This window comes from Drosophila ananassae, chromosome 2R (assembly GCF_017639315.1).
Source record: "Drosophila ananassae strain 14024-0371.13 chromosome 2R, ASM1763931v2, whole genome shotgun sequence".
In the NCBI taxonomy this organism is placed as follows: domain Eukaryota; kingdom Metazoa; phylum Arthropoda; class Insecta; order Diptera; family Drosophilidae; genus Drosophila; species Drosophila ananassae.
In genome coordinates, this window is record NC_057928.1 from 14,802,114 (window position 1) to 14,827,842 (window position 25,729).

General features: G+C 41.7%; 1 long non-coding RNA gene and 1 other non-coding gene across 2 annotated transcripts; one reads left to right on the top strand and one right to left on the bottom strand.

Annotated features, from left to right (window-relative positions):
- The first annotated feature begins 700 nt into the window (after window positions 1-700).
- Trnal-aag lies at window positions 701-782 on the top strand. The gene has a single exon. It is a non-coding gene; the product is annotated as a tRNA-Leu (tRNA).
- A 16,593-nt stretch (window positions 783-17,375) lies between these two features.
- Window positions 17,376-17,889, bottom strand: LOC26513946. Its single transcript, XR_001408879.3, has 2 exons — window positions 17,593-17,889; window positions 17,376-17,531 (listed from the first exon to the last, which is right to left on the bottom strand). It is a non-coding gene; the product is annotated as an uncharacterized LOC26513946 (long non-coding RNA).
- Window positions 17,890-25,729: the final 7,840 nt, after the last annotated feature.

The following is a 25,729-nucleotide window of genomic DNA, read 5'->3' on the forward strand; positions in this document are numbered from 1 at the left end:
CATTTTTTGTTTTGTTATTTCTTATTTTACTTGAAGCCTTCAGCCTCGGCAGGGGGATTTTGTTTCAGAATTTATGTTCAAGTTCATTTTTCGCAGCAACGAGTCGAGAACATATTTTACAACAAATTGTACATATTTAACGATTTAATGGAACAAATTGCAAAACCAATACAAGGGAGTTAAAAGTAACCTTATCATAAAAATTTAAAATAAAGAACACAATTACCATATGTAATTGGAAACTTATTCGAACGCAATTTTCATATTCATATTCCATAACGAAGCGAATCTTTCATCTAGTTATACGAGGAACAACACTAATACTATACCTTAAATCAATTCAAAATACAAAATAAGCAAATTACAAGGGAAAAGAATAGTTAAACAGGCGAAATGCTATTATTAATATAACAAACATAGAGTGTAGCCGAATACAAACCAAATTTGTGGATCAGCATCTAATCGTATCATTAAAGAAAAGGTGCAACTGGCAGTAAAACAAGGAAGTCTCTCAATGTAATGGTTAATCGCATAAGTGAAGCTAATTGAAAATTCAACAGTGTTCAACAACTAGAAGATAAATAAAATAAAGAACAAAATTAACAATATTAAAGTGTTTTTTTTTTAGTGTTTATAGTTTTTAATATTTTTAGAATAGGTTTTATTTTGAATTGAGTAATTTTACCAATCAAAGCAAGAGGGTAGCGTGGCCGAGCGGTCTAAGGCGCTGGTTTAAGGCACCAGTCTCCTCGGAGGCGTGGGTTCGAATCCCACCGCTGCCAAGTGTGATTTTTTTTTATTTTCAATTTAAATAAAATCTATTTTGGAAATTCTGGCAGCTTGTTTGGCAATCTGGCCACAGCTTTTCACAACTAGTTCGTCCTCAAACTGTTTGTCGGCATCAAATGCAAATACCTAAAAACACTTTTCCACGTCAGTTTACTTAATGCGCCAGCCAGAGTGAGTGCTGGAAGTTTCGGGGCGAACACGGGGCGAGGATGGCACTCATCTGCATAATTTAATTACATTTAACAATAACAAAAACACGGGGCACACGCACACATGCCCCCAATACCCGCTGACGACGTGCGGCGTTTTGCACTAATAAGCGACAGGGTCACCCTGCCCCACAGCTCCCAGCCAGCCGCCCCGGAGCCACCCATTTGCAGCTCCTGCCTCCATTCGTGCAACTTGTCAAGCGTTGCTATGCACCAAAACAAAAGTCTCATGGTAGATGCTAGAGGTGGAACCCAAAACACACTAATTAATATTATTTTTTAAGTAAAAAAGGGAATTTTTAGGTAGGAAATTGGAATTTAATAAATGTGCTGAAGAAAGCTTTGGTGAGAATTAGGAATTATTAAGTTAGGAATTATTATTTTTATCAGAGATTTTGGAGGTTGCTCCCCCAAGAATTATAATTACAACCCCAATTTTTAAACAAAATCATTTTCTTTTAGTCAAAAAAGTTCCCAAACACACCTTACCTGTAAAACATTTAGCCTCTAACTATTTTTAAGTTTACTCTGCCATCGCTAAATGAGCCAGCGGTTGCCACAGAGTTCGCTGTGGCATAAACAGTTGCACATCTGCATGCCCCAGCCACTCGCCCCCTGGGATGCTGGGAGCTGATGTTGCTGCTGCTCCCTCTGGTGTTGTTGCTGCCTGTGCTGCATATGCGACATTAGCACACGCAAACAACGTACACACAATTAGAAGAATTAACAATAGTTAAGGTAGCAACAACACGCTTAACTTGTTGTCAAGATGTGGCACGGTGTTCAGGGCCAAACATGGAGGGGGCTTGGAGGGCCAGGGCCCCCCACAACAGGGCTCCAGAATCTCAATGCCTGCGGCTGTTGTTGCTGCCATACTTGTTATTTAGTTTTGCAACGCTTCCGCTGTATGTCCGCTGCTGCAGCCGCAACTTATTGTCCACAACATGCCAACTTATTAGGCAAAATCGCAAAAGTTATAAATTGTTTTACAAGGCGCACATTGTTGCGGCCAAGATTGTGAGTGTGCCTCCTTGCGGGGGCATGGGTTAAGGACAACAGGAAGCCAGAAAGTTGTTATTGCAAGTGTTCTTACAGCTTTAAGGTGCAATAAGATCAAAGTTGGTTGCTTTTTTTTATCAACTATCCGAATGAGTGTCTAGATTCCATTGTCCCCACATCATTGTTGCCAAATTTAATTAAAGTTCCTTCATCTATTTCCTTTCCACCCCATAAAGCTGCATTCTAGGAGGAGAAATTACAAAATATTTTTAATTGCCAGCCGTAAATTTATGCCACTAAAATTGTTTTCAAAACAAAAGGAGTTCTCCCCTCCGGCTTGCTAGCAAAAAAATATAAAAAAAGAAAGCTTTCGCCCTCAAACATTTTGTCTGCTGTGCTAATTTATATGTTAATTTTTTTCACATTTCCATACAAAGACTGAATATTATTTTTCTGCTATTTCATATTTCGTTGATGCGGTCGCTTTATTTTGAATACAAAAACAGGAAAGGATGCCAAAAGCCCCCAACAACAACGCCAACGAAGGCAACATAATGCCATCGTCTATTCAAAAAGGCGTTTCGGTTTGGTTCTTCCTTTTTTAGGGTTTTATTTTGCATGAAATTTTCGCTGAACTCGCACAAAAACAAGCCGGTCATGGGGATTGAGGTTTGGGGCTTAGGGTTGGGGCTGGTCAGGGGTTCATAGGCAGCTTTTTAATTTTCAGCATGAATTAGAATAACAGTCAACGGATATTACACAATGGCTGCCTAGTGGCGTTTGTCCAAAAGGGGCGTGGCCGAAGCTACTCATATTGTTGGGGATTTCCGGTCAGCTAGGGTTCAGTTTTTGGGGATTAGGACTGCCGGCCATTAAGGGAATAGTTGACGCAAGAATCTTTAATGAGAAACTAACAGCTGGGGGGAAAATTAAAAATATTTCCAATCCTCTGAGACTTACAGAAACCCAAAGATGGAAGTTTAATTTAAATATTTAATAGTTCCCGGAATGATGAAACATATTTCTTTTGATGTGACTGCCGTTTAGTGTTTCGTCGGGCAGCTCCGATTCCCTAATTATGTTTGGAATAAATACAATTTTTGCCAAGTATTTAAGAGTAAAAAAAAAAGCAGAAAAGCCACACACTCCTTGGAAGTGCAAAATAAGCAGTGAAAAAAAAAAAACAGCAAAAACAAGGACGTAAAAAGTGCTGACACCTTTGAAAAATTTTCACGCTAATAAAACACAAAACATGCCAGAGCAATGTGAAAAGCGTGAAAAACGTGGAGGAGTCCAGAGTCCCCTGTAAGGGGGGGACCACTGAGATGGATGGCGATAAAGTCAGGGCAGCCAAGGCGTGGGGGTCGACACCCCCGGAGAAGAGGGAATAGGTCCGGAAAACCCAACAAAAGGAGCAGCCACAAGCAACCGCAGGGCACTGAGGAACAGGAGGGCCGAGTGCGGACCCAGGACCTGTTTTGTATTTGTCCCAAAAAAAGGAAAGAAAAAATAAGAAGCAAGCAAAAATTTGTTTTAATGCCGCGCTCTTTTTATGCTTTCTTTATAACTTATTTTCACCTTTTTTGTCTTGTTACAATTTTGCAGCGACAGCAGTAAAAAGTATCACCCTTGGCCCCCGCCGCCATCGCAGTCGCCAAGGCAACCGCAACTTGTGCAACATCATAAACCCATTTGCGTTTTTAATTAGTAACATCGCCACTTGGCCGGAGTGAAGGGCTGGCGACTCCGTGGGAGTCAAAAGTAAATGACCATGCACAAAATGTTGCACTGAGGCAGCGGCGACTGAAACAGATAACAAGTCCTGACTCCACTCCACCAAAAAACTGGACTCAAATCCGCAAAAAAAAAATAAATAAACTGGAGCAAATAAGGTAAACATTTTTAATTGCCACAGAAACAAAAATTATTAAGTTGCGGTTTTGTGCCGGTTTCAAGTAGTGTAGGCCCAACTAGCCAGGGACCGGGACTCGTTCTGTCGGGGATTCATCCTCATCACCGTCATCATAAAAGAGCTCTCGCGAACAAAGTTGAAAAGCGTAGCCCTCAAGTGATGCAGCCTCCGGGCCGGAATGGTTTCGGTTTCGGACCCGTTGATGGTCTTCTGTTTTTCATGCATATTTTTTCCCATCTCAACAGGCTGGTCAGAACCATGCCTGAATGTGGGACAATGACCGGGGGTCAGTGGGACTGACCGACGCAGAGGGCGGGCTTCCGACAGAGAGGTGCTGACAAGGACCTTTCGAGGTGAAGGGATAATCCCTGAAATGCAGTGAAGCCAATTACGTTTTAAGTGAAGCTGGTAGGAGAGAACTGGACACAATAAATATTATTGTTTGTTAGTAGGTTCTACCAATTGAGAAAACTTATTTTTAATAATAATTCATTAATTTAAGATCCTAATATTTAAAGGGATACATATCCTTTATTAAATTTCTGACACAGTTGATGGGTCAGCCGTGGTTTCCAGCCCTCCGCAGTCTGACAATAATAAATTATTTTGTGACTTTTACGAGCTACCCCGTCGACGGGGACTATTAAAAATTACATAATTGCTCAACTGCAGCAGACTCAGAAGTCAGATACAAAAGGTCTAGCCTCGAGCTGACTCTTTATTATTTTTTGCGTGGCAAATTGCATTATTTGCTCTTCGATACATTGCCAAAAGAATCGGGGCTGGACTGGAGGGGTCGCTACAGGCAGTCTGGGAGGCAGTTGAACAAATTTGTTTATGAAAAATTATGAAATCGACCGTAACTAATCGATTACGTAACCAAACAAGCCGGGTTAGGTTGGCCAGAACATGGCCAGAATGCCAAATATTGCAAAAATGCTGTCAAGAAGCAGAACCGGAAGAAATTAAAAGTAATTATTTATATTCCAAATTTTATTTGACAGTTTTCAAGAAGCATTAATCTTGTAAAAATCAATTCATCTATCAAATAACAGGCCTATAAAAAACATGTAACTACCAATTCATTTGCCAAGTTTTTAGCCGTGGGATATAGTGTAACATCAAGTAAATTATTTCATGTAGTTACAATATTTTTAATAACAAAAACGGCACAAATCCCCTCGATGTGTTTACATTTGTGTTAAGCTACGAGAAAAAAAATATATATACATATATGTATGTGGAAGGAATGAAGGAAAAACCCTGCGAGCAAACAGATTGTTTAAATTGCTTGTAAATAATAACAACAAACAAATGGCAACAACAATGACCAGCAACATTGGGTATAATTTTGTTTTTGGCTTGATTGTTTTCCCACTCGATAAACTTGTAACTGTGTTTGGTTTTTAACAAGCCACCAAAAGGTAAGGGGGCCCCCGGGAAGGAGGAGCCAAAGCAGCATTTACACAGCAATTGAACCCTAAAGTGCCATGTGGTTATGCCCTGCCCCCGGGCCAGGTCAAATGAATTGCGTTTGGAGCTAGAAGAGCGAAAAAAAAAGAAGAAAAAACTCCAGCTAGCAGCGGCTTTTTATCGGCAGAGAAGGCGACGCCATTGCAAAAATTGCATTTTATTACACGTTCGATTGATTCCAATGGGGCCAGCTGGGGTTAAGGGGTTAAGGGGCCTGTGGCAGTGGCAGTTGCAGTGGCAAGGGCATAGACGGGCACTTGCCTTTATTAAGTGGAGGGTTTATGTTTATATTTACAGCCTGGGAGTCATGTGTGAACTTTCACAGCGAGTGCGCCAATCGCCTCCCCGGGGCAGCTCCCAATCCCACACACAGTTCGCCTCAAATTGAAAATGTCGATTTAACATTATGAATTATCGTTTAGCAAATGGTCAGTATTTTCCAGTTCCCTGTCGCTATCAAAGTTGTTAGCCACATAAATTGTATGGCCATAAACAATCAATTACTTTGTGTTTCGCCAAAAGCTCTATCTCTCGCCGGAGAGTTCTCGGGGGATATGAAAGTCTGGGGCGTCTGTATTGGCAGTTCTCTTTATGTTTACCAAACAAACTCGAGTTCATGGTGGTCTTTATAGTTGATATGGGCTATATTTTGCCTTGTTATGGGGCAGTCAGGGCAGTTTCAAAACTTTCAACAGATCGAAGGGACAGACAGGCGGTCGAGTTTGTGAGAAAGAATATAAAATCGGTCGCTTAATGAGAAAGTTTCAAAACTTATTAAATGTCTATGGGTTAGGTCATATAGGGATAGGGGGTAGTTCTATGCATTAAATTGATTTTCTTCCTGATTCTCCAACTGCTTCCTTTCTTCACATATCAACTTGAGTGATCCTTTGTTTTCGACAACTGGAAATCCAAAAATCCTTTTGTTTATTTGCTATTGCTTGACTTTAAGGGATTGTTGTGGCCATTTATTGCCATATATATTTCGGTATTTTCGCGGTACTGCCAACTGTCAATAAGTCCTTACCCTGTCAGCACACATGACACCCGTTCCTGTTCCCGTTTCCGTTGCCATCACTTAACCTCTTCCCCATGCCACTTCCACATCCATTTCCCGTTCATCTCCGCCTCCATCCTCGGCTGTCGGGGCTTTCTGCGCTCCCATTTTTTTCAGCGTTTTCAAATTAAACTTAAACTTTTTTCATTTCCATTCAGCACACATAGAAAAAACTCCCAACGAGTCCCCATCACCCCTCCGCCAAGATCTCGGCAATTTTGCTGCGCACATGCGTTTCAATTCCACTTTTTATACGAGGTAGTAGCAATAGAGAGGACAGTGGTCTTCATTCTAAAGGGATTATGTAACAGATATTCAGATATATATTAATGAAAAATTTTTTAAATATGATTACCAAATATCTCTATCTATTTAGGTCCTAACTATTTATATTTCGAAGCTCTTTTGAGGGGTTAACTAATTGATTTTAAAATATGACCTTTAAAGTTAAGCGTAAATTTTTGAAAAGGAGTCTGAAAATATTAAAACTTTTATTTCAAGAGAATTAATATTATTTAGCTCGAATTATAATAGGTAGCTCCTGATCGATTAAATCGTTTTATGGCATTCCTACAGTTGGGTTTCGGGTGGGTCTGATTCCTGGTATGCCGCGTGCTCAGCGTGTTATTTGCTTATTTGAAGTTTCCGCAGGGAACAGAGTTCGGAGTTGAGTTGTGCCGGATGGGGGCGGGCGGATGATGGTCTGGGGCTGGGCAGGGGGAAGTGTGGATGGAACCCAACGAGCGCACAGTATTAAATCGTCTGTATTGTTTACAATCAGAAAGCGTTTTATGGACTTTATATAGACGAACGAGTCAACTGCAAACGAAAACAGGGGCAACATATTGATTCAAGCTCCTATTTCTCAGAAGCCCTCATAGACGAGGGACCCCAAGGGAGTTACAGTTGAGCGATTTCGGTATCGTGTTTGCCTTGCCTTGGTGGATTTTCAGCCAAGCAAAAGTCACGTTTTAATCGCCAAACATATCGCGCAAATCATTAATCAAAATTAAACAATAATTATTGCCCGAAATCGTATTCCCAAGGAGAGGGCACTGATATTTTCAGGTGTTTCTTCAGCTCCGTTTTTGTGGGTGCGTCCGAGGGCTTTATAAATAGACGCTGTGCGGTTTTAATTGAGCTTTAATTATGTCTAATTAAGCGTGGAAATAAGTTTCTTGCTTTTTTGCTTGCCAATTTTTGTTATTTTGGAGAATCATAGTTTTCGGCAGCGTGTGAACACCATTAACTTATTTGGGATGGGGGTAACTGGGTCTTCCCAATCGGTTCCAAGCTCATTCATATGAAAATAACAATTAAGACATCGAAGATGGTAATTAATCAAGGGAGAATATTTATAGCACTAGTCTGGTAGAGTTATACGGTAGTTATACTCCCGAACAACCGTTCGTTATAATCCGATCTAGAGCTTTTCCATTTTCTTTCCAATGCAATTTCCTCAGAGTATTAAAATTTTATTGTTTTTGGTAATCACTCTCCTTGGATGATTATTCAGAGCTGCCCAAAAAAAAGACTGATCCATTTCGAGGCTTAATCTGGCAAGAAATGGTCTTAAAGTTCTTGCCTCCATTACTTGGTCAGTAAATGGTGCAGTCCAACTGCCGGCCCGGCGAAAAAGTCATAAAAACAAAAAACTGTTTGATTTACGTTCTTCTAATGATGCCTCGCAACAATCAGCCACAATTGAGACCTAGAACAGAAATACTCGCGGCCAGCAATAAATGGGGGGAAATCGAAGCCGCAGAAAAACCAAAGCCAGAAAATCAGAATCGGACGGCGAACGGGGCATTATCGCAGGCAATTCGTGGCTTAAGTCTCGCTTTGATTGCCACAAAAAAAAGGGGGCTAGAAGGGAACAAAACCAAAAAAGAAAAAAACAAAAAGAAAAGCAATACAGCGGTATTCAATACTCTTGGCACTATAAATTACACGGCCTGGCAAGAAATCGAAATCATGACCAGAGCGCTCCGCGTATCGTCTCCGATTATGAGACTTAAATTGACCGCCTATTGGAGCCGGGGGAGAGGCAGCGAAGCGATCGCATTTCGAGTCATAAATAATCATAGTTGTGCCATTTATTATGACAAAATATCATTTGGACATTTGTTTGCGGCTCAGGGCCCTGCTCCTGGTTCTCCAGCCATCCAGTCATCGAAGCATCCAGGCGTCCAGGCATCAGCCCCCTCTCGCCAAGCCTCTGGCTTATCGCAATTGTTGGATCTCGTTGGCATCTCTCAGTTTTTTTGTTCCGGGCTTTGAATTGTTTGCACAATTTTCATTGCAATGTCTTTTTGTGCTGCGTTTTAATATAAATTATTTTTAACAATTTGCTGTGTAGCTCCTTCTGCGCCTCTTTCTTCAACCGCTTCCTTTCAGCAGGCCCCTCGTCAGGTCCTAGGGCTTTTTTTGTATTTTCGAGGGCTCTTATTGCGCAATACGGGACTGGATCTGAGACTGCGACTGGGGTCGACAATAAAGCACAAAAAAGAGCAAGAAGTTGGAGTTTCTCAGTGAAAATGTCAAGTTCCTGAATACTCTTACAAGAAGGCGATTCATGGATAATGGTTCAGTGAGGAGTGATCTCAAAGGCCCTTTTAAAAGATCTCCCATCTGGCCCAAGACTTGTCATAAATCTATTAAAACGTTAAAGTCAAGACCTTTGTAAACACTTTCGATGGCAGGCCTTGAACTCCACTTTGTTTAGAGTATAGGCCAGAACTTTTTGCTGGCCCAGACGCCTCAGACCACGGGCCCTTGACCTGCCTCGGCGGCTGCAACCAAAGGCGCATTAATCTCAGCCAACGAATGTCAGGAATTGTGGCTATGCCGACCAACCGGAGGAGCCGGGTCGGGCCAACTGAAATCTTGTATAAGTTTCATTTTGTTTCGCTTATTGTTGCCTAGCTCTGTCGAACAATGTTCTTAGTTAGCATTCCCAGCCTGTTGCAATGCCGTGCAATTTTTGATAAGCCCCAAGGAGAAGGACTACGGACATCGGGCCAATGTCAACAGCATTCCCGCCAGTCGTAGAACCCAGCCATCGCAGCTCATTTCGATTCGTCTAACATCAAATCGAGCCAAGCCGCTCTTGGCTCTCAGATCTGCAATCTGGACTCGGTCCTTTTGTGCGAATAGTTAACATTGCCGCGGGATAAATATTGTCAGGATTATTATTTACGACCAAGAACGAGACACAAATCTGGGAAGTGGAAAGGTTACAGTGATTGAAACTTTGCCAATTCAAGCCAAGAAGGAGTTCTGCATTATTATGATCTATTTCATTATAACATACACTTGCATGTCTCCTATTTTGTTTCACAAACACATCTCGTCTAATTAAAATTTCTCGAATCTTAAATACTTAAGGAGCCTCTGCAGGGGTCCTCCCTGCCCCATTCCTCGAGACATCCTCGTATCCTCGCCTCTGTTTGATCTCTTAATGCAGCAATGCAGTGTAATTTATGCTGCTGCATTTCCCATACTTTCCTCCGTGTTTATTTTTAATTTTGTTTTCATTGCTGCACGCGCAACATTTCAATGTCAGCTGAAGCCCCTTGCCACTGCCACTTTCCCTCTCCATCACCCTCTTTAGCATCTGTCTTATGTAATAGTCTGGTGGTGGTGGAGTTCTTCTCGCCGCTTCGTCACCTTTTCGATTGTGTGGCGCTATTTTCGTAGCACTTGAAATGCGCTTAATTGGTTCCGGAGCTCGTCTGGAAATAATCATCCCCCCAGCTCCAGCCCTGGATCACTCTTTCGGGTTCTGGCGCTTCACCCCTTCGGTTATTAATATTTACAGCCTGGCCAAGTAATTTACAACAGTTATGAGCTGGCAGCCCTTAATAAATATTTGAAATTCCTTTTGATGTGTTTGGAGGGGGAAAGTGGGATTTGGAGTCAGCTGTCCGATTTGGGAGACTATTTTTGTTTGTTTCCAAATAGAATATAAAATCAAGAAATACTGATAAAGTGCTCTAACCTTTCGCGCACCAATGTCCACTAGCCCACAAGCCGGACTCTTCCGCTTTTGCATGGGCCATTAGAAATCGGAATGATCTTGAGGAAAATTTTAAGGAAATAACTCAGGCTGCGATTGTGGAAGATTTGAGAAAGTCGAAATGTGGCAGAAAGCAGTTCCCATGGGTGGACCTGGACCTGGAAGAGGCAACAGGCGAAGCCGAAACCAAAGCTGAAGCCAAATTTATAATATCACGTCGGTCAGCGTCGGTCGTCCGGTCCTCTCTCCTCCTAAAGAGCATGGAAAATTCTAAAGAAAAACTAGGAAAAACTTTAGCATGCAATGGCAATTGCAATAAGGGAACGTGTCCAGGGGGGCGGCAACCGGGACAACTGAAAATCCGGAGGATGCGGGTGGGGCATAGATTTGGAAACCAAACTGCACGACTTTAGCGTTTTTTGATGAATGCGACGACAACAAAGAGAGGCCCGGGATGCAAACTGGAAGGGGGTCTGGTTCACTATAACTACAGACTTTTCAGCTGCGACTTTGGAACTTCCACCGGCCTCGCCTTATTGCTGAAATTCACGCGACTCCCCTGTCCAGACGACCAGGCCAGACCAGACCCGACCGGGCCGAGAGACAGAGCCAGAGTTATGAGCCGCAGCTTTAGTTTTAGTTTTAGTTGTAGTTTAACGTTAAAGGTCTGGTCTGTCGGTGCCCTTATAAACAAATTTCTAGCCGGGTCCACTGACCAGGCCAATGGGAAAGTACGAGTAATTTAAATGCAACGCCAGGCGGGTAAATTGTGGCCGTTTAATGAGCGATTAGAGCGTCTGCGGGCCAGGACCAGAACCATGATGATTATGATGTTGATGGGATTAAGGCACGATACTGAAATATGGCCAGTCAGTCGCCGTTATGATTGGAAGTAGATTGAACATTAACCATTTGGAATAAATTTATTAAATGATTTAAGTAGTAAGCAACATAGCAGTTGCTGCAAGTCTCTTAAAAGGCTTATCCTCTTAATGGCCTTTGGGAATATCCCACACTTGCCCGGCCATCTTAACCCTTTCACGCCAGCCGCTCATTATGCTAATCACGAGTGCAAACCTAATTGAACTTAAATGGAAACTCATAAAACGCTCTCCAGCTCTGTTTGCCATCGAGCTCATTGAAGCCGCCACTTGCTGACTGAGCTGAGCCCACGCGATTAGTCAAAAGGAACACCATCCAGTGTTCCATCGGAGCGAGGCGAGGCGAGGCGAGTTCACAACTCAGCCCGAGTGTCAATTAAATTAATATCAATTAAAAGCGGCTGCAACTTGTTGCATCCACTCCCCAGTTCCCAGTTCCTTAGCTCCCCAGCTCGTCTTTCTTTTCTGCACTTAAGCTGGCAAATTATGCACACGCCATCGAAATGTGGGCGTTGGGAAGTCGGGACTGAAGGGTTGTCTAGTTGCAACTATGCTGGATATTTAATCAGCAGCTTCCTGTGGCAGGCAGCTTAGAGATGCAACGCAACTGAAAAATTCAACCGCTACAAGTTGCTTTTTGTCAACGCCAGCAAGGATTAATGGAGTGAAGGATCGGAGCGGGGGCAGCGAAGCTCAGATCAGCGCTCAACTGCCAAAGTTGCAAAAAACGCTCCCGTGGGTGAAGTGTCACAAAATTTGCACGCAAACGCGGCAAGCCACATGGCAGCAGATATGTCGAGTGTGGTGTGCCACCGATGCACAGATACAGATACGGATACGGATACAGTTACAGTAGCAGTTGCAGGTAGAGATCCAGAGCCAGGAGCCAAAGTTGAAGTCGAAAGATGTAGCTGTCGCTGAGCATCCGACAAGGAATGCCAAAAGCGATGCCACTAAAATGACAATGGAAGGTGGAACTCACTGCCACAAATTATTTTATTATATTTGGGCAAGCTTTTGGAACTCAAATACTTTGGTTTAACTTTTAAATCCTATATTATAAAGTTATATAATTTTTTCTTTGAAGTATTTTCTATATTCTTTCTAAGCATCTCCATTGAATGGAGCATATGTCAGCGAGTGTTGAATGCCACCGATGGCTCGGCTTCAGATGCATCAGCTGTCAAGGTTGTCCTGGGAACAAAAGCTCCAAGAAAGAGACTGGTTACAGATGCACAGTAAGAAATTATTATATTTCTTATTAATTTTATATATTTTTCAAAGAAAATAAAGCTTAAACCCACAACTGTTTCCTTTGTGTTAAAAGAGTTTATCTTCTTAAGAACTCGAATCCTCTATTATAATTCGAAAATGAATATATTTTAATATATTCTTTCAGTGCCTTTTCGACTTTCCAATCCCATCTGTCTCCGAGTATCTTACGCACGCACACGCACCACATCGCGTCGCATCCCAGTCGAACCCCAGTCCCGGAAAAAGCGCAAAAAACTTTGGCGCTTGGTAAAATTTATAGCGACAAATGTTGACTCCAGATGGAAGAGGGCGGGCTGGCCGGAGGAGCCAACGACGGTGATTGGGAGCAGCAGCTAGCCGGGAAGCTGCTGCCTTCTCAAATTGAATGTCAATCGATTTTAGTTTTTAATTTAAAATCCGCGCCACGCCTCTCCGTCGGATCCCCATCGGATCCCTTGTAATTCGGCCTGACGTGTGTGCACTTGAAAAGTGCAACTTTAAGATACTCGTACTGGCGTGTAATTCGATCTAAGAGCTTGATTGCACTTCGTGGGCGTGGCGCGGATGCCCTCGAGAGGCAACGGTAAACGACAATCACGATGGGCTGGAATTGTTTATTGGGCGTCCTGCAGAGGGGGGCAGCGGTGGTGGTCTCATGGGAGTGGTGCCTCTATTCGGAGCCTATTCAAATAATGGCCGCCTAATTGTTTAATTGATAACCAGGCAAATCCCACCACAAACTTGTCTCGCATCCTCGATGTGCGGTCTGTCTGCAATTTGTGCAAATTGCACGCACATCGAGTGGTCATTCACAGCCTTCCAAAGGCCCCCTATTGCCAATCCCATTTGGGAGTCCATAAACATATCAACACCTGTTATATGACACACGTCCGCGGCCGAAGCCTAACTCAAATATTGAAAATCACTAGGAACACCACTACCACCAGGTGGAACGGCCACGACTGCAACCTAAATAAGTTTTATTTGCTTGATTTAACCAGCCCAGTTTTATTCAAAAATGTGTGTGTGTGCACAGTGTACACTAGTCAATCAATGGGGACACGCCGACGAAGGACAGCGGACAGGACATTTTCATGGAGCCGGGCACGAAGCCGGACAGGAACGCTGGTCGGTGGAGCCATGAAAACAGGCGAGTGTCAGGTGCGCCTGGCTCTTAATCCCGGACGCTGGTCGAATGTCGCGTGCAAAAATGTTTCAATGCACTGGGAGAAACTCAAAGGATAATTGCTCTAATTTTCAAAATAGTAGAGGTATTATTTTCTCAAACAAATCACAGATATAAGCTTGCAAGCTTTTTGGTTTTAGAAATTCAAATTATTTTTTCTGAACATTGTACTCATTATACACAAATAAAGTTTCACCTTAATTGAAAAATATTTAATTAATTCTCTCAGTGTCCTTTTGGGTCCAGCCGCCTTTCGCGTTGTGTGCCTCCTTGCTTTTGCAGCTGCATTGTCAATTTCACACGCCAGTTGCTCTGCTCTCTGTTCTGTTCTGGTCGTGGTCCTTGGTCCTGCGTCCTGAGTCCCGGGCCCTTGTTTCCCTTCCTCCTTCCCCGTTCCCTGCTCCCTCCTCCTCTCGCCCAGGCGGGTATTTTGTTATTGCATCCATTCGTGGCACGTTCAATTGATTGAATTGAAGTCGCATCGCGGCGCATCTCATCGCAGATGAATGGAACGGGCTCGGGACGCTGATGTCCTGTCAGTGTTATTGTTATTGTAGCCTGGGCTTGTTAGAGCGTTTGTTTTTGTTGCTCGATCATACGTCCCTGCCAGTCGTCCCTCTGCTCCCATGCACTCCCCCATCGGACCTCCCATCGGCCGGTATGTAGCAATTATTCAATTTGATTTACTCCGCCCGCCGTCTCTTCTATCGGTTTAGGCACATTGTTGTTATCACACTTGAATAGCTGCCAAATGTGTCGCCCGTTGGCGGCGTCACACTTTACACCTGTTCCCCCCACCCCATCCCCTCCTCTCTGTCCACCGCTCCCTTTGGGCTGCTGCGCCGGAAGTCGGTGTTGCTCCACCGGAAGTGAATTTAATGCAAGTGCAATTTGGACAGCCGCTCGGTAAGCGGCCATTAACACCTTTAAATACCGATTTAATTTCACACCTATAATCTGGTATTTAACGATGGCATTATAAATGTAAATACGGATTTCTGAAATAAGGATATTTTAGGTCTCTGGCAGGACTTTGCATGTGTATACACTACAGTCCCCACCAACAGTGCTTACTAATTTCCAAACCACTTTAGAGTATTTGAAACAAACTAAGTTGACACTTAAATCAATCCCTTAAGTGTCTTTCGGCAATCATTTGGGGCTTCTGATGATGCAACGTTCGGAACACCACAGTAGACACAATAAATCGTTTCATCCTGCTGTTTAGTACATATTTTACAGCAGTATAGCCCCCCAGGCGAGTGTTCCTGTTCCGTCAGAGACTCCTTTGAACCTTAACAAATAGCGACAAAAATTGCAACAAATGTGTTACGAATGGTTCGTGATCGTGGCATGACAGAATGTCGCTGGCAACAACAGCCAATGCTGAGCTGGAGAATTGTAGACCAATGAGGAAATCGTTACCTTGGCTTAAACCACTTAAACATCACGAGTTGAACTCTTAGCAGCCTGGGACTGAGGCCCGATCTTGGCCCGAGTCCGCGAGGAAGACTTTGGAGCCGCTCTCCAAAGTGGCTGATGTTGATGAGGAGGAGATGACTAGGACGCCAACAACAAAGAAGTTGACATCAGCAAAAAGCCAACAGCAACATTTAGATGCACTTGAAACAAATCTTTGCGGTTAATTTTGTATAATGGCATTTCGTTCAAAAAGGCCAAAGGTTGCTTGTGTATAGGTCACATTTTTAGCTTTTGCCAAAGAATTTCAATGAGAAAAACAAATTATATTAAGCTATTATACTTTATACAAATATCAAATTGGAAATCTTGTATCCAGATGTACGTGGATAATTTAAGAATTCGAATCCATAGAGAATGTCTTTAGACATTAGGTATAGAACCAATCTGTTTGCTTCAGATACTGGACCATGAAAGAGCATATATGAATAATATTTAACTTATGAAACCTGTACTTCTACTTAGCATCTTCCGCCTTTTAAAGCCAACGACCAATACTTTTTGTTCAGTGCAGATTTGGCCGCGTTGATGAGAACGAGAAACAGAGCGGGATAGTGACCGAGAGATAGGGTTTTTTGGTAGCTACGGGCTGCTGAGGAGACTTGTTTATTGTTTTTGTTGCCTGTTGGTATCTGGAGACCCAAACGATTACAACGTAACCAAGTGTCTGTCGGTTTTAGCCGTGTTGTTAGTTGTTAGCTGGAGCTGATGCAATAAATCGCCAACATTGTCCGAAGTGGTTGCCTGTATTGTTATAAAATTAAATCGCTAGCAATACCGAAACACGATCTGTTCGGCTCTATATCTAACATACCATGCAGATACTATTTCTCCATGGATTTGGACGGAACTCTCACTCCTATCATAGACACTATGGCCTTGTCCCACTTAGGCTAGTCCGTCCCTTCCCACAATTGTATCCTTTTCTTATCAATTTCATATAACCAACGGGTCGACACGTAGAAAAGTTAACACACTCGTACACCATCCCATCCTGCCACAAACTCGTTTTATTTCGTTTATTTGGGGGAAGGGGAGGGAAAAACTTCTAGTAACCACTTAGAATTTTTGGCAAAATCCCCAAAAGCGATGCGTTGGCGTATTCTAAACTTTGCGCTACTTTTTGTCGGAGCTAAAGTCATTATCATTAAAGACATACTCTGCTACGAAAACTTTCACTTCGCAGGAGGGCGAAGCGGAGCGGAAAATATTGTAAATTGTATCTAACAGATACTTTATCGAGCCGAAACAGAAACTTTTGCCATTGTCCGCGAGCGACCTAACTGGCACACATGTGGAGGCGAAAGGACTGGGAATTACATGCCAAGATAATGAGACTATAAGTGGGCGTGGCTGAAACTTATTCTTCGATTCTGCTCATGAAACTTTTGAGAAAAGTTTTTCGATTCTGCTGCATGCAAAAGTACACATATACATATCTATTTTTTAATGCATTAAAATACAAATAAGTTCTTCCATAAAAGTTAACAGTTAATTCGAATCATGTTTAGCATCCACCTTTATCGATAGCTTGGCAATTAGGATTAAGCTTATATTGAAGTGATGACTTAGTATATATGTTTCTACTATTCAGGAGTTATGGTCCCATAAAGCTCCCCAGGTAAAAATTTAATAATTTAAAAATTTTGCCGACGGTAGGATTCTGATTAGAGAAGAATACTGTCGCAACTATCGAGATCGCAACTACTATGAAGAAACTATGGATGCGACTTCATTACTGGATATTTCTGGATATTAGCTATAGCACGGATTGATCTTATTTGCTGTTTCCTTCTAGGAAACACCGGAAGCCACGTTGACACTTAAAAAGCATAGTTCGTGATGGGGGTGGTAAGAAGTAGATATTGGGGGATTATTTGAATTGAGAATAAAATCCTCTTATTATTCTTTCAAGTATTTTTCCAAACCGTGTCCTTCACTACTCCCAATAAATTCTAGAAGAAGGAAACGACCAGTTTAAGCAAGGCATATGAAGCCTCATGTACCACCCGGTGCCCTTATCCCATAGAACCGATATCTTCACAAATACGAAGCGTATTCACGCAGGCACATAAACTGCTCGACATGGAATTGCTAATAAATGAAACAAACTGGAGGTTTCTTAATTCTTTTTTTTGTAATAACCAATCAAAATATCAATGATTTTTCGGCTAATCATTTCATTAAAGTCTACAAATGTGAGGGTGCGTCGGTTTTTTTCCTAGCATCGTCCACCCCACAAAGGCCCCAGATTAAGTCGGCACCATTTATCACCTTAAAAAAATGAAATTTGTTGAATATATATTAAATAATAATAAGTAGCCAAGATAGTTACGAGCTCCAATATGTACATGTACCATGGGTGGGGGGCGTGGTGGAGGCATCCTTGGAGGCGTCCACTGCCTTAGAGGATAGGGGGCTGATACCATTGCCACCAGGGCAAAAAATACAACTAACAATATATTTAAGTTCTTCATTTTTGATCGGTAGTACTCCATATCTTCCTTATATATTTATTATACTTCACGCTTAGATTATTCACGACCATTTGAAATGCTGTGGAAATTATAGCTTTATTAACTAAGCATCTACGCCACTAGGAAGAATTACGACATAATTTTGTTTGACTAATTAAAATAGTACGTCGAATTTTGAAATTTAAAATTTTTATTCACTTATTTCAACTCTATTTTATAGCTAAGTGCGATCAGATGATATGATGAAATATTGGTTTTCTCATAATCACTTTGATATGATTACCATTTTAAGATTCGGAGCCATTTTAAGTTGTGTTTCTGTCAGTGATCGAACGGATGTATAATTTTTTGACGAAGCTCTACTGAAATTTATGGATAACTATTTTCCACGAATGTTCTGCCTCTGTTTAGCACCGTCCACCCCCCCAAAGGGCCCAGATTAAGTGAATAATCTAAGCGCTAACCACCACCACCCACTACTGCCCAGCTGAAATCAATGATTAACGAAAAAAAAGTCCGAAAAACACATTTTACTTATTAGTTTCTCTTTCTGGTTGGGCGGAAGAGGAAAAAAGGACCTTCGAGTGTGATCATAATCATAAACGCATAAGCCAAAACGCTAACAGAAATCATTCCCCCAGTTTGTCTGACAACCCTTTAATCCACTTGTTTCCTTGGCTTATTCATAATTCTTTCTCCTTTCGACTGATGCGCATTTTAATAATTCTGTTGGTTGGTCCAACAGAACATTGGGTGTTAAATATTATCGAGAGTAATACAACTACTAATTAGCGCTTGAAATTTGACAAAACTTGACTGGGTCAACACTATCTAAATATAGTATTTATGATATTGACAATTGATAAAGATCCAACAGTATCTTCTACGTAAATAAAGAATTTAAAATATGTTTATGGAGCCAAAATCATGATGGTATCCCTTGGAAAAGAGCAACCTACGCTTTTCCGAAACTTTTTTCCGACTTTCTTAACTATTTCGCAAACGATTCAGAAACTTCGGGAGACTAATGCCCGACGATTGGCATCAAACAAATTTTTGGACAAAATCATGATGGTACGGAAAGGGGTATCGAAAAATGATTTCGAAGGATACTCATTTCTCGGCTATTTATAAACGTATTTCGAAAAGGGATGTTATTTTGTAACCAGGACAGCATTATCCTTCCATCTGCATCAAAAGTCCGACTCCGATATCCTTCGATATTTTCGCGATTTTAGCAAGGGGTACTGCTCACATCTCGGCTATTTCTAGACGGATTTCGAAAAAGGATGTCATTTTGTTATCAGGACACCGATATCCTTCGAACTGCATCCCAAGAAAAAAGGGCAATCAGATTTTGACCCGATTTTCGCGATTTTGGCAAAGGGTACCAACAGGATTTTTTGCAAAAGTCGGCGAAAATTTTATTGTTTGATTTTAAATAACTTTTGATGCAGATCGAAGGATAAGGATGTCCTGATCACGAAATGACATCCCTTTCCAAAATCCGTTAGGAAATAGCCGAGATATGAGCTTGGAAAATCGCGCCTTGGCGGCCAAAACGCGGCGCAAATTTCTTAGAAATCGTATGGCAGAAAATCTGAAGTACTAGGCGAACAGAAACCAGCAGAAGGTGGCCGAAACCAAGCAGTGCAAGCAGTGTAGTGACGTCAGAGCAATAATTATTTTCTGGTCATAAGGGGGGAACGGGACAAACAGATATAAATATGTAACGGCCTCCCTTTCCACCTAATGCAATGGAGGCTCCAACCTAGACTTCATGGGGGGGAATGGGACAATGCACTAAGAGGGAGACAGGTTGACAAATTAAGCTCTCTTGGGGATGGCAGTACTGAGTGTTTTGAAGCCACGGTTGTCACGACTTCTCGGCACGCGGCAACAGCCCCCATACAAAACAATGAATTTTCGCTCACGCTGGCCCCAAATCGTGACACGCGCAGAAAAACAACGCGTGTCGTTTTAACTTTGCCATCATTAAGTGAAAATTACCGTTCTGGACTGGAAATTTGAATGCAGGGATTGGCGAACTGTCGGCCATCATGGATTTCAGTACCGTTTTCTCTCAATTTATGAGAGAATACCTATATTAACCCTTCGCCTGTCTTTAACATTATTTAATCTTTATTTTAAGTTATAAATATGTCACTTCACGAAAAAACAACCCATCAATGAAACAGAACGAGTTAAAAATGCTGGAATTATAAAAAGGAAGCAGTATTGTGCTTTTTTCTTGCGGTATTAATAAGGCTTTGCTTGCGAAAATGGTCTTAGAATGGTAAACCCATGGGGCCAGTGAAGGGATAATCGAGACATTTTTCTGGCGAAGTGAGGGTGAGGGGGTGGTGGAAATCCACCTTCTGCTGATTTCTGTTCGCCTGGTACTTCAGATTTTCTGCCATACGAATTTCGAGGAATTGGCGCAACATTTTGGGCAGCGCAATATCGCCACTTTTCAAGTATATATTTTGGCCATTTGGAAATTGATATAAATGTTTTAAAAAATACTATTAAATAATATAGTATTTATATTTAACAAAAATATATAATTTCATAATTAAAACCTTCCCAAAACCCCTTTTTTAAGCCATTTTTTAAACGCCTCTTCATCAAATTTTTCCTCGATTTCAGTGCATTTTGCCCGTGGCCAGATTTGAAGTACCAGGCGAACATAAGCCAGCAGAAGGTTGCCAAGCGAAAGCAGTTCAAGCAGTTCCCAGCAATTTTTTCTCATTTCGCCATATGTGGGAAAGGGAGGAAGGCAGCTATGGTGGCACCTTACCCCCCCATTGCACCTTATGGGATGGGGATCACGGCAACATTCTCTATGGGGGGGAACGAGATGACGCGATCGAGGGGGACGGGTAGACATTTTAGGCTGCTGTAGTGATGGGAGAGCAGGAGTGATTTTGCACGACATTTGGCACGCCACCTCAGCACGAAGCGCCATCCCCATAGGATCCAATGCATTTTCGCTCACGCGAACCCCAAATCGTGACACGCGCAAAAAAACACCGTGTGTCATTTTAACTTTGCCATCATTAAGTGAATATTACCGTTCTGGACTGGAAATTGGGATGCAGGGATTGGGGAACAGTCGGCCATCATGGATTTTAGTACCGTTTTTTGAATTTTAGTTTAAGAATATTCACCATAAGAGGGAAAGGGTGGCGAAATGGCGCCATAAACTACTGTTGTCTCCCTTCCTCAGAACTGAAAAAAAGCTATGCACTGCTTGTACTGCTTAGTTTCGCCCACCTTCTGCTGGTTTCTGTTCGCCTAGTACTTCAGATTTTCTGCCATACGATTTCTAAGAAATTTGCGCCGCGTTTTGGCCGCCAAGGCGCTTCTTTCCGAGCTCATATCTCGGCTAATACTTAACGGATTTTGGAAAGGGTCATTTCGTAACCAGGGCATCATTATCCTTCGATCTGCATCAAAAGATTTTCAAAATGCGACAATAAAATTTTCGTCGATTTTTGCGAAAAATCCTGATGGTACCCCTTGCCAAAATCGCGAAAAACGGGTCGAAATTTATTTGCCCGATTTTCAAAATCTTGGGATGGGGATACAAGGATATCGAAGTCCTGATTCAGAAATGGTATCCCGTTCCGGAATCGGTTGCCAAATGGCCGAAATATGCGAAACCAAAAATTCGACAACCCAAAAATCGTTGCATATCGTGAGGGGCTACTCCTGGATTGGATGCGAGCCGGCAGTTTAGTTTAAAACTCCTGTTATGATTAAAAAACACCCTCAATAGAAACAGACTTTCGTTTTATATATTTTTGACTTTTATTTTATTTTTCTTCAGTTTTATCTTTTGGTTTTTCTTTCATAATTCTTTCTTTTCCTTGCCAAAATTGCGAAAATAGGGTCGAAAATTTAATCGCTCTATTTTCAATATCCTGGGATGCAGTTCGAAGGATATCGGAGAACCAATTGCGAAATGGAAATCGAAATCGAAACCCTTTTCCAAATCGGTTTCGTATTTACGAAGATATTTGTTTTTAAAATTGTCATAGATTCAAAAAATTGAGTTGAAATTAATTTGAACGATTTTTAGGAAACTAATAATGCACATCGAGGGACATTAAAGTCCCTATACCAAAAACGGATTGCGAAAGGGATGTCATTTTGTTATCATTACTCAGATATCCTTCGAACTGCATTCCAATATTTAAAAAAAAGGGGGAAAAAAACTGTATTGCTAAAAAGTGTATTGTATGTATTTGTAATACATATTAGGTATTGCTCATATATTATTATCCTTAAGGATTATGGAAAGGGATGTCATTTCACAATCAGGACTCCCATATCCTTTGATCTGCATCCCAGAATTTTTTAAAATAGGGCGAAAAATATTTCGTTCCGATTTTCTCGATTTTGGCAAGAGGTTCTACTCATATCTCGGCTATTACTCAACGGATTTTGGAAAGGGATGTTATTTCGCAATCAGGACTCCGATATCCTTCGAACTGCATCCCAGGAGTTTGAAACTAGGGCAAAAAAAAAATTGACCAGATTTTCGCGATTTTGACAAGGGGTACCATCAGGATTTTTCGCAAAAATCGGCAAAAATTTTATTGTCGGATTTTGAAAAAATTTTGATGCAGATCGAAGGATATTGATGCCCTGGTTACGAAATGACATCCCTTTCCAAAATCCGTTAAGTGTTAGCCGAGATATGAGCTCGGAAAGAAGCGCCTTGGCGGCCAAAACGCGGCGCAAATTTCTTAGAAATCGTATGGCAGAAAATCTGAAGTACTAGGGGAACAGAAACCAGCAGAAGGTGGGCGAAACTAAGCAGTACAAGCAGTGCATAGCTTTTTTCAGTTCTGAGGAAGGGAGACAACAGTAGTTTATGGCGCCATTTCGCCTCCCTTTCCCTCTTATGGTGAATATTCTTAAACTAAAATTCAAAAAACGGTACTAAAATCCATGATGGCCGACTGTTCCCCAATCCCTGCATCCCAATTTCCAGTCCAGAACGGTAATATTCACTTAATGATGGCAAAGTTAAAATGACACACGGTGTTTTTTTTGCGCGTGTCACGATTTGGGGTTCGCGTGAGCGAAAATGCATTGGATCCTATGGGGATGGCGCTTCGTGCTGAGGTGGCGTGCCAAATGTCGTGCAAAATCACTCCTGCTCTCCCATCACTACAGCAGCCTAAAATGTCTACCCGTCCCCCTCGATCGCGTCATCTCGTTCCCCCCCATAGAGAATGATGCCGTGATCCCCATCCCATAAGGTGCAATGGGGGGGTAAGGTGCCACCATAGCTGCCTTCCTCCCTTTCCCACATATGGCGAAATGAGAAAAAATTGCTGGGAACTGCTTGAACTGCTTTCGCTTGGCAACCTTCTGCTGGCTTATGTTCGCCTGGTACTTCAAATCTGGCCACGGGCAAAATGCACTGAAATCGAGGAAAAATTTGATGAAGAGGCGTTTAAAAAATGGCTTAAAAAAGGGGTTTTGGGAAGGTTTTAATTATGAAATTATATATTTTTGTTAAATATAAATACTATATTATTTAATAGTATTTTTTAAAACATTTATATCAATTTCCAAATGGCCAAAATATATACTTGAAAAGTGGCGATATTGCGCTGCCCAAAATGTTGCGCCATGTCCTCGAAATTCGTATGGCAGAAAATCTGAAGTACCAGGCGAACAGAAATCAGCAGAAGGTGGATTTCCACCACCCCCTCACCCTCACTTCGCCAGAAAAATGTCTCGATTATCCCTTCACTGGCCCCATGGGTTTACCATTCTAAGACCATTTTCGCAAGCAAAGCCTTGTTAATACCGCAAGAAAAAAGCACAATACTGCTTCCTTTTTATAATTCCAGCATTTTTAACCCGTTCTGTTTCATTGATGGGTTGTTTTTTCGTGAAGTGACATATTTATAACTTAAAATAAAGATTAAATAATGTTAAAGACAGGCGAAGGGTTAATATAGGTATTCTCTCATAAATTGAGAGAAAACGGTACTGAAATCCATGATGGCCGACAGTTCGCCAATCCCTGCATTCAAATTTCCAGTCCAGAACGGTAATTTTCACTTAATGATGGCAAAGTTAAAACGACACGCGTTGTTTTTCTGCGCGTGTCACGATTTGGGGCCAGCGTGAGCGAAAATTCATTGTTTTGTATGGGGGCTGTTGCCGCGTGCCGAGAAGTCGTGACAACCGTGGCTCCAAAACACTCAGTACTGCCATCCCCAAGAGAGCTTAATTTGTCAACCTGTCTCCCTCTTAGTGCATTGTCCCATTCCCCCCCATGAAGTCTAGGTTGGAGCCTCCATTGCATTAGGCGGAAAGGGAGGCCGTTACATATTTATATCTGTTTGTCCCGTTCCCCCCTTATGACCAGAAAATAATTATTGCTCTGACGTCACTGAACTGCTTGCACTGCTTGGTTTCGGCCACCTTCTGCTGGTTTCTGTTCGCCTAGTACTTCAGATTTTCTGCCATACGATTTCTAAGAAATTTGCGCCGCGTTTTGGCCGCCAAGGCGCTTCTTTCCGAGCTCATATCTCGGCTAATACTTAACGGATTTTGGAAAGGGATGTCATTTCGTAACCAGGGCATCATTATCCTTCGATCTGCATCAAAAGATTTTCAAAATGCGACAATAAAATTTTCGTCGATTTTTGCGAAAAATCCTGATGGTACCCCTTGCCAAAATCGCGAAAAACGGGTCGAAATTTATTTGCCCGATTTTCAAAATCTTGGGATGGGGATACAAGGATATCGAAGTCCTGATTCAGAAATGGTATCCCGTTCCGGAATCGGTTGCCAAATGGCCGAAATATGCGAAACCAAAAATTCGACAACCCAAAAATCGTTGCATATCGTGAGGGGCTACTCCTGGATTGGATGCGAGCCGGCAGTTTAGTTTAAAACTCCTGTTATGATTAAAAAACACCCTCAATAGAAACAGACTTTCGTTTTATATATTTTTGACTTTTATTTTATTTTTCTTCAGTTTTATCTTTTGGTTTTTCTTTCATAATTCTTTCTTTTCCTTGCCAAAATTGCGAAAATAGGGTCGAAAATTTAATCGCTCTATTTTCAATATCCTGGGATGCAGTTCGAAGGATATCGGAGAACCAATTGCGAAATGGAAATCGAAATCGAAACCCTTTTCCAAATCGGTTTCGTATTTACGAAGATATTTGTTTTTAAAATTGTCATATATTCAAAAAATTGAGTTGAAATTAATTTGAACGATTTTTAGGAAACTAATAATGCACATCGAGGGACATTAAAGTCCTTATACCAAAAACGGATTGCGAAAGGGATGTCATTTTGTTATCATTACTCAGATATCCTTCGAACTGCATTCCAATATTTAAAAAAAAGGGGGAAAAAACTGTATTGCTAAAAAGTGTATTGTATGTATTTGTAATACATATTAGGTATTGCTCATATATTATTATCCTTAAGGATTATGGAAAGGGATGTCATTTCACAATCAGGACTCCCATATCCTTTGATCTGCATCCCAGAATTTTTTAAAATAGGGCGAAAAATATTTCGTTCCGATTTTCTCGATTTTGGCAAGAGGTTCTACTCATATCTCGGCTATTACTCAACGGATTTTGGAAAGGGATATTATTTCGCAATCAGGACTCCGATATCCTTCGAACTGCATCCCAGGAGTTTGAAACTAGGGCAAAAAAAAAATTGACCAGATTTTCGCGATTTTGACAAGGGGTACCATCAGGATTTTTCGCAAAAATCGGCAAAAATTTTATTGTCGGATTTTGAAAAAATTTTGATGCAGATCGAAGGATATTGATGCCCTGGTTACGAAATGACATCCCTTTCCAAAATCCGTTAAGTGTTAGCCGAGATATGAGCTCGGAAAGAAGCGCCTTGGCGGCCAAAACGCGGCGCAAATTTCTTAGAAATCGTATGGCAGAAAATCTGAAAAACTAGGCGAACAGAAACCAGCAGAAGGTGGGC